Here is a 10,682-nt window from a genome sequence, read left to right on the forward strand (position 1 = left end):
AAGGATAGCTGTCATCCAGTTATTATTCATGGGCGGTGTACCAACCGCATCTACAGCTAACAAGTCAATGACATAAATGCACAACGGTCACCCTGGCATATCACAGTGGAGCTCGATATCTCAACACTCCCCCTTGAGCTCAATCCCAATTCCTGCACACCAAGCAGGTCTCTGAACTTGCGCAGTTTCTCTGCGCCCAATGCCTTCGTGAATATGTCAGCTACGTGATCCTCTGTGTGCTGACATAAACTAGATCAATAAGACCTAGTAAAACCCTCTCCCGCACATAGTGATAATTCACCTCAATGTGCTTTGTTTTAACATGATAGATTGGGTTATTTGCCAAGTGTATACTGCTCATGTTGTCATAATAAATGACAACTGGCCCATCTGTAAGCTGATGCATATCATAAAGTAGCTTATGCAACCAAGCTACCTCACATGTAGCCATTGCTACACCCCTGTACTCAGCCTCTGTGCTTGACAAGGCAACTGTAAGCTATTTCTTGCTGCTCCAAGTAACTGCAGCACTCCCAAAAGAGAACACATATCCACTTGTAGATCGTCTATCAGAAATACTACCAGCCCAATCAGCATCAATGTATCCATGCAACTGTATCTGAACCCCAGTCTCATAAAATAGTCCATATTGTAATGTGGACTTCACATACCTGAGTATGCGTCTAGCCACATCCAAATGTGGTTTCCTTGGAGCCTGCATAAACTGACTTACCAATCCAATAGCATTGCTCAAATCTGGCCTGGTAATAGTCATATAAATCAAACTTCCTACTATGCGTCTGTACATAGTAGGGTCTTCGAGAAGCTCACTTGCATTTGTGCTCAGCTTCACATTCTGCTCCAAAGGAACTGAAATAGGCTTACAGCCTGTCATCCCATATTTGGACAGCATGTCCAATCCATACTGCCTCTGTAGGAGCTGTATCCCACTCGGTGATCTAATCACCTCAATGCCCAAGAAATAACGCAGCTCTCCCAAATCCTTCATCTCAAACTTCTGCTTCAATAGCATTTTCACATGAAGGATATCTTCATCACTATCACCTGTCATAATCAAACCATCAATATAAATGACAAGTAGCATAATACCTTTCTCTGTTTTTCTCACATAAAGTGAGAAATTTGCCTTGGAAATCTGAAAGCCAATAGTGACAAGATACTGTCCTATCTTGTCAGACCATGCTCTAGGTGCTTGCTTCAAGCCATACAAGGCTTTCTTCAACATGAAAACAAACTCACGATGAACAACATGCACATAACCTGGTGGCTGCTCCATATATACCTCTTCTTGCAAATCACCATGCAAGAAGGCATTCTTTACATCCATATGATGTAAAGACCATTTATTTGATGCAGCCATAGCAATGATTGCTCTTACGATTGCCATCCTTGCAACCGGACTGAATCTTTCTTCATAATCAATGCCATATGTTTGTGCATACCCCTTGACTACTAATCTTACCTTGTATCTGTTCACAGAACCATCTGCATTATGCTTTGCCTTATAAACCCACTTACAACCAATTTCATTCTTATCTTTAGGCAAAGGCACCAATTCCCATGTAGCATTTGCTTCCAAGGCATCCATTTCTTCATCCATGGCTTTCTTCCATTTTTCTTTTCCCATGGCTTGCTCAAAAAAAGTGGGTTCTGGTTCCTGAATCACTTTGACCATATAGGCATAGTGAAAGGAGCTCTGGTAGACTTGTGCAAAGTAGGTTCACTCCCAGGTGCTCTCAAAACATCCCTGGTCTTCCTTACTCCATGTGTAACAATAGAAGAAATACTCAACTCATCATCAATGCTTTGTTCTGAGCCATTGGATTCACCATCCACATAAGAGTGGCCTGCATTCACATCAAACATGGGCTGATCTACCTTCTCTTTTCCTTTTCGTGAAACATGCATACCACTATCTGCATTGTTTTGAGGAGATTCTTCTGATCTCAATCTGCCTATCCATGGTGAAGAATGTGAACCACTGCTAGAGGACACTCCAGGTCCACTAATATTTTGTAACTGCTGCTGTGAATTCTGTGGAACATTACCATTTTGTGCATCTACATCATCAATCACATTTACTAGTTTATACCAGCTACTCATCTCATCAAAAACAATATCCCTGCTCACTGTATACTTACGAGTAGAAGGGTTATAGCATCTATACCCTTTCTGCCTACAGAGAGTAACCAATAAAGATGCACTTCTCAGCTTTTGGATCCAACTTGGATCTCAACTCATCTGGTACATGAACATAGGCAATGCAACCAAAAATCTTCAAATGAGAGATATCTAGTTTCCTACCAGTATACCTCTCCTTTGGATTCATCCCATGTATTGCTACAGTGGGAGTCTTGCTCATTATGTAGACTGCTGTAGCAATTGCTTCAGCCCAGTAAAAATCTAGCAAGTCTTTTTCATTGAGCATGGTACGAGATACCTCTCCAATATGCCTATTTTTCCTTTCTGCAATTCCATTTTGTTGTGGGGTATGATTGCATGAATATTGGTGCTTTATGCCATGCTCCTGCAGGAACCTTGCAAACTCATTTGAGAGGTACTCTTCCCCTCCATCTAACCTTAGGCATTTTATTTGCAGGCATGTTTCTTTTTCAACCATAGCTTTAAGAGTTTTGAAATGCCCAAAAACTTCACTTTTCTTTTTCATAAAATACACCCAAACTTTTCTGCTATAGTCATCAATAAAAGTGACAAAATAATGACAGCCTCCAAGAGATGCAGATTTAGTAGTCCACACATCAGAGTGGATTAATTCCAATGGCTTCTTACTCTCTTGAACATGTCTAGGAAATGGTTTCCTTGCCTGTTTTCCAAACTGACAGGCTTCACATACCTTATGCATTTCTGCAACCTTGAATTTAGGCAATCCTACAACAATATTTTGGGCTTGCATTGATTTAAGTCGCTGTACATTAACATGACCAATGTGTTTATGCCAGACATCAATATCTGCAACTACACCGGTCCCATGTGCAAACATTGATGCACTCAATTTAGGCATGTCTGCATCCAATGTAAACATTCTGCCCTTCTTATTTCCTTTTGCTATCAAGCGACCTTTATTTTTCATATCCTCAACAAAGCATCCATGATAATTAAATCTGACCTGCAAGCCCTGCTCAACCATTTGACCAATAGAAACCATGTTCTTGGTGATATTCGGGACATGAAATACATCCGACAGGTATTTCTTTTTCCCATCCTGCATAGACAAAGGAAATTTTCCAATCTGCACAATAGGATGTGCAGTATCATCACCAGTCTCCACAAATCCTAGTTTTTCCATTTTCCTTGCATCCTGCATCCATTCTGCATGACCTGTCATGTGGTTTGATGCACCTGAGTCAACATACCACACATCATTGCTTTCTTCTGCACTTGTCACAGAATTGGTCATGTGCTGCACCATAAACAAATGCTCATTTCTGTCATCACCCTGTCTACTAGAAGATGCATAATTCCCTTGTTGCAATTTTCCATTCATGATGTCATTCTACTTTTTATAGCAGTCTTTAGCCTTATGACCCATTTTACCACAGTAGTAGCATTCAACATTGCTGTTTGCATTTTGGCCTCTTTGCCATCCACCACGACCTCTTTGGCTCCCCTTGCCTCTAGAGTTACCACCTTCTCCTCCATAGGACTAGTTTTCTTGAGTTTGCTGCATATTCTGATTTCTACCACGGCCTCTAGATTGGCCTCCTCTACCTCTACCTCTACCCCTTCCAGCATTTGAGTAGAAGATAGCTTCTTTTGAAGTTCCTCCTGAAGAAGATGCACCACCATTTCTCTGCTCCTCAGAAATTAGAAGAGCAATCAACTCCTCAAAATCAGGAAATCTTTCACGGACAGAAATGGATGTTCGGAACTGTGCATAATCCTTTCCTAGACCATTCAAGGTCACAGAAACTAAATCATCATCTTCCACTGGCGACCCAATGAAAGTAAGTGCATTTGCAATCTTCTTCACCTTCATGTGGTAGTCATTGATGCTCATATTTTCTCTTTGCACATTGTGCAACTCTTGCTTGAGCTACATTTTCTTGGCTTGCATATTTGTACTATACATTTTTGACAAAGTATCACATGCCTCCTTTGGCGTACTTGCATCTTGAATATGCACAATCATAGAGTCTGAAATGCTGATAGACAGCCAGTACATAACTTTCCTAGCTCTCTCATGCCATGCTTTAAATTCTTGCATTTGCTATTGATTGGGAACATCAGGAAGAGCTCGTTCTTCTTCATTTCCTACAACGAATTCCCAATATCCTTTTCCCATAAGGAAATTCGTCATTCTAAACTTCCATGCTTGGAAGTTGTTCTTGTCAAGCTTTTCAGTGACAATATGTGAAAGAGAAACAGACGCCATTACAGAACACTGCAAAAAATTCTATCACTGCAAAGAACACAGCTTCAACCTCACAAGGGCAAATCTGCAAAACTGACGAAAGTGGTATTTGACCACACAGTCACTTCCTAGTCACGATTTTCATCAACAAGCAACAAGGATGATTCTGTAACTCCCAATGTCTCTACGCACAATCATATGATGCAATTTCTACAGTAACTTTTCACCGACCTGTAGAACAGTGGTCGCACAGCATAAAACTCGGCCTTTTCCTAACTGCATGCATAAAACTTCCGCCTCCAAAACAGGCCCCGAAATGGCCTCAAATAAAAAAAATAGAGCAACCGGGGGCTAAAGCCTTTTCCTGTAGCATATACTGCCCTCTTACTACACCGCGAAGGGCGTCTCAATCTAAGACAATGCACTCTTGCACTTTCCGGCTGTGCTACCTGTAGAGACTTAATCCCAAAACAAAAGAATGAAAGCAACATTGGTCCTCTTACCAGAACACCGCGAACTTGGTTTTCTTTCTTGAGCTCCTTACCACGAACAAGGCTCTGATACCATGTCATGATTGTGGGAGAGAAGAAAGGAGTCTCACTTGTAGCTTTCTTGCTTGCACAATGGGGGAATACACACATAGGTGGAGGCTGAAAATAGTTTTCCTCTTCTTAGTTGTGTAAGCCAAAAAGAACTCTAGTACATAGAAATAGAAGAACCCTATATATGGGTCTCAAACCAAACTCAAATAACTAAGGTGGCATACTAACTGAGCCATGAACTAGAGTAGATAAGGATAGCTATCATATAGCTATTATTCATGGGTGCTGTACCAACCGCATCTACAGCTAACAAGTCGGTGACATAAATGCACAACGGTCACCCTGGCATATCACGAGTGGAGCTCGATATCTCAATATCTACTACTTCTTGAAGCATCTATGACATTGGATAGTATATGTGGACCTTGATTATAGGCATATGTATGTTGGATGTTGTATGAAATAAAAAGAGTATTGAATATTGACTTTGGATTTGAAAATCAACTGCATTGACATGATTATTTGGTTTACATGAATAGTACAGGAGTTATATGGCATTGGTTCTTGAAGACAGGGCATGTATGAATGTCGATATGATCATGTCTTGGTCTCTACATGTGTTGGAATATGTATGCTATGATTTGGGAAGCTTTTGGGCTTGGATTCCCCTTGTTTTGGTTGTGTATTGGCTTACTTTTATCAATCGGGAAGATATTTGGTATTTGTACTTGTTGTACATGTACTATAGTGTGCCCGAAAGGTCATGTATGGACTCCACATATAGTGGAAAATGTCTAGGATGTTCTGGGGTATGTTTGACACATAAATATCTCTATTTTGACTGAGAAAAGACTGCTGGTCATTTATTTGTATTGCTGATTGTAGACTATATGTTTCTCTAGTGTCAGTAATATTGAATGTACACGGGGTATGCACCAATTACATACTCTATGAACTGGTTGATGTACCTACATGCTATGCCACTTGATTGTGGATGTATCTGACATGTTTGTAGGATCAAATAATATGATTTCAGTAAGGATTTTGTTGTATAAAATTGTCATAAATGTTAAAGGTTAAAATTGGTCAGACATCTTGGTTTGCAGAGAGTCACATGCATTGATTAAAAACTATCTATTGCAATATGGCAAATGCTCAGGGCACTGATAACATTACCCTAATTGTTGGTGCTAAGCTTGATAACAAGAACTTCTCACTATGGAAGTTCAGGATGCAGAATTTTCTAATTAGAAAAGGATATTGGGATTTATGCATGGGGATTGAAGCTGAACCTGAATGACCTAAATGGAATCCAACACAGGATCAGTGAAGAGCTCACCAACACTGGTCAGAAAGAGCTAGCAAAGTGCTACATTGGTTCTCTTTTTGCATTTCTGATTCAATGGCTATGCAGATTACCAATTGTCATTCCCCAAAAGATGCTTGGGATACACTCATGAAAAATTATGATAATGCCATGCATACAAGGAAGATACAATTTAAGCTACAATCTAATAATATGTCCATGGTAGGATCATTCAAGCATATACAATGAAGATAAAGATCATAGACGATGAGCTGGCTACTATTGGGTCTAGTGTTTCAAAGGATGATATGATTGTAGTGACATTGAATGGGCTTGGCAAGGAGTACAAGGCATTTGATACTTCTATCTCTGTAAGAGCACAACCCCTTGATTGGGATGAACTGCTTGCATTATTGCTGCATGAAGAATAAATCTTGGTATTAACACATGTTTCAGTTCATCTCAAGAGGCAGAGACATTGTTCTCTACTCTAGCCAACATGGCAAAGGTGACAGAGGCCGTTGTTCTTTTTGAGGTCGAGGAGACACTCAAAATACCTATGCACAATAGCAACAAAATGCATGGAATAGCTCGAATATGCAGGGCCAGTGAGGATCTGGTGGCTTTATAGGCAAGGGGAGATTGCCTAGAGGGAGAGGTGGTGGATCGTGTGGCACTCAAATGAACAATCAAACAGGGACAAAGACTGTCATTATTGTGGCAGACATGGGCATATTTCCAAAGATTGTCATAAGAAGCAAGAAGATATGAAAGCAAAAGGCAGACAACATGAAAACTATTCATCTTCCAATGGTTCTCAAGATGATCAGGGAGACAGCTTGTTTGCTATGCAGCATGTATCAAAGAATGTGCCTAAGCAAGCCAGAGATGAGAAATGGTACATAGATTCAGGGGCCTCTAATCATATGACACTCCACGGAGAATGGTTTGATGAGTTGGTCATAGGTTCTCATGTATATGTCTACACTGGGGATGATACCCAGCATGATATTTAACATACATGTGTGGTCCCATTGCTTATGCCTGACAGCAAGAAAAAGAGTCTACATGATGTGCTTCATGTACCATCAATCACTAAAAATATTTTATCGGCAATTGGACAGATGGCAGAGTAGAATCTGCAAGTCAGGATTCAATAAGGATTGATGCTTTATCAAGGATGGTAATGGCTACAAATTTATTGCTAAAGGTAGAAGGGATTGTAGAATGTTTATGTTGGATGCATCTATTTCGGAATTGAAGGCAACCATGTTTGCATCATGATGATGGAGTTGTATAGGATGTTTGTGGAAAGTGAGGATCTAGAGCATAGTAGAAGTTATGGGGAAGGAAAGATGAAGGCTAGATTCATGTTGAACATCTACTGCCACGCAATTGGCACCTCTGCCCAATATCAATTGACCAGCAAGTATATCCACTTGACAGTTGGATTGCAAGATCCATGGCCTTCCTAACAATACTTGATAGCTTGGCCGTCCTGTGAACCTAGTGACCCTAAAGTCCATAGTGCATTCCACACTAGCAACAGTCACAATGACTTTGGTAATACAACCTTTAGGTTGTCTTAACTTGTCATCAGCCATTCATAGAATTGTGTAGGTGTCTTTTTGGATTGCTAGACCCAGCCTCTCCAATTCTGAACTCATGATGTTAACAAATAATCCTATATCTATGTTAGCATGATCCACTAGTATTCCATCAACGTAGGTTGCAACCCTTGGGCAACGCTTTTTAGCATGCTTCCACCAATCATCTCCTACTCGCGATATACCCAAAGGTTCCACGATATACCCAATATGTAGGATCTTTTTAAATTCCTTGCGCACTCCTGGAGATACCTTAATCAGCTCTAAGAGATTCACATATGGTTTAACTTCAAAAAGAGAGCTTACCAAATCAAATTCGTAATAATTTGCGAAAGCTCTCTTCTCCTGCCACACCATTCTCTCTTTTGGTGATTGAATTGGCTTAGGTGCTTCCTTATTAGTTTTTGCCTTTCTCCTTGATAATTCTTTATCCTTCTTGGTGTAAGATTTACTCTCTATGGGTTTTAAAGGTCCCCCTTCCAGTAGTAGAAATCAATGTGGACATCAATGGAAGAATGCACCAATTTTCTATCGATTGAATGACAATTTAGCAAGTCATGTGAGCTTGGATAGCAAGTCCTGGAGTATTAACTTAAAGAGTACAATTGCTATGGCATCAACAAACACCATCTAAAGATTGTATTGACCTCATGCTTATAACAGAAATAAATACAATTAGGAAATTCTGAAAGTCACTTAGTCTAGCATGGAACTATCATAAACACCTGAGGGGTGTGTAGGGAGTTAGGCATTCAATGAGCACTAAATTTGCAACTATGGCAAATGCTCAAGGCATTGTGATAAACACTTGAGGGGTGTGTAGGCAGTTAGGCATTTAGTGAGTAAAAAATTTGTAGCTATGGAAGATGCTCAAGGCATTGTAATAACATCACTTAAATTGTTGATGAGAAGCTTGAACAAGAAAGATTTCACTCTATGGAAGTTCAGGATCTAAAATTTTTTGATTAGTAGAGGTTATTGGGATTTGTGTATGGGGGTTGAAGTTGAACTCGAATTTCTTGAATGGAATCCACCACATGAATAATGGAGAGCTCACCGAAAATGGTTGGAAAGAGCTAGTAAAGTACTGAATTGGTTTTCTTTGTGCATTTTTTATGTGATGGATTTGCAAATTACCAGTTGCCATTCCCTAAAGCATGCTTGGGATGCACTCATGAAGATTTATGGTAATTCCATGTATGTAAGGAAGATATCACTAAAGCAATTCAACAACATGTCTAGGAATGGTAGGAGCATTCAAGCATACATGACAGGAATAAAAACCATAGCTGACCAGCTAGCTACTATTGGATCTCGTGTTTCATAGGATGATATGATTGCAGTGACATTAAATGGGTCAGGCAAGGAGTATAAGGCATTTGATATGTCCATTTTTGTGAGAACTAAACCCCTTAATTGGGATGAGATACTTGGACTGTTATAACATGTCCACCTGTTCACTTGTAGGACACGTCTTAGCAGCCCATCGGGAAGAGAGTCGAGAAAGCGCTCCCTTGCACTCCCATGGAATGTCACGGGGTTTGCAATCTAGGTTTTCCCGAGTCTACCATGAAGCGGAAGCATTCCGACCGTTCCCACTTAGAATCGACCTGAATCAAGGTTTCCCTAATGGTCAAGCTCCTCGGAGGTAACTAGCGTCGAACCCCAAATGAACTACTTTACGCAAAAACATCAGGGTCGTTTATTCAGAAACCTCATAAGCTGCACTTAGATGCAATCATGAGGATTATATGGTACGTGAAGGGTAGTACTGATTATGTGTTAATCTATGAGCATGGAAAATCATTCGACTTGACAAGTTATACTGATGCTTATTGGCCTGGATGTGCCTATGAGAGGAGGTCAACCAGTGGTTATGCTTTCAAATTGGGTAGTAGTATGATCAACTAAAGTAGTAAGAAGTAGCACACCATTGCTTGATCTACTACAGAGGCAAAATACAGGGCTGCATCCTTAGCGTCATGTGAAGCCATTTGGCTTGTGAAAGTGCTACATGATTTGGGTATCTAGTTAGATAGCAAAGTCACATTGCATTGCGACAAATTGAGTAGTGTGATGCTGGCTAGCAACCTTGACTATCATGCTAGATCCAAACACATAGAGGTTCATTACTATTTCATCAGGGAAATGGTGATTGTAAGATAGATTGATCTACATCATGTGAAGACAGAAGACCAGGTAGCAGATATATTTACCAAATCACTTGGTAAAGGGAAATTCGTTCCTTTCATGGAGCAACTTGGAGTATAGCAGTTAGTTTGAGATTGAGGGGGAGTGTTGAGACTTCAAGCTCAACTCATGTACACCGACATGATAGCTGGTGTCTAGCTATCTCTAGCATGTGAGTCCTAGTTAATAAGTTGGGTAGACTAACTCTGGTAGAGTTAGTTAGTGTGAGTGGTCATCAGGTCACTTAGACTTAGTTTTTTCTAGTCATTTAGTATGTGTGTGAAGTACATAGAATAGTGAAGAATATGGGAGTTCTTTGCTCCCTATTGCCTCATCTCTCTCACCCTATCTTGTTACACTTTGAAAGCTCTTCTTGAGGAGTATAGGGATTTATTTGAGGTACCTACCTCATTGCCTCTCCTAAGAGAGAAATAGATCACCCTGTTGATTTGGAGACCAACTCAAAGCTAACTAATAAGCCACCCTATAGATTATCTAAGTGTGAACCTGAAGAAGTAGCCAAGAAAATCAAGGAGCTTCTTGGAATGGGATTTGTTGAACCTAGTTCTTTACCTTATGCATCTCCAGTCTTGTTAGTGAAGAAGAAAGATGGATCCTTCACAATGTGTATTGACTACACAGAC

Source organism: Lygodium microphyllum, chromosome 1 (genome assembly GCF_053477565.2).
Source record: "Lygodium microphyllum isolate KBCC chromosome 1, Lygodium_microphyllum_v1.1.10, whole genome shotgun sequence".
NCBI lineage: Eukaryota > Viridiplantae > Streptophyta > Polypodiopsida > Schizaeales > Lygodiaceae > Lygodium > Lygodium microphyllum.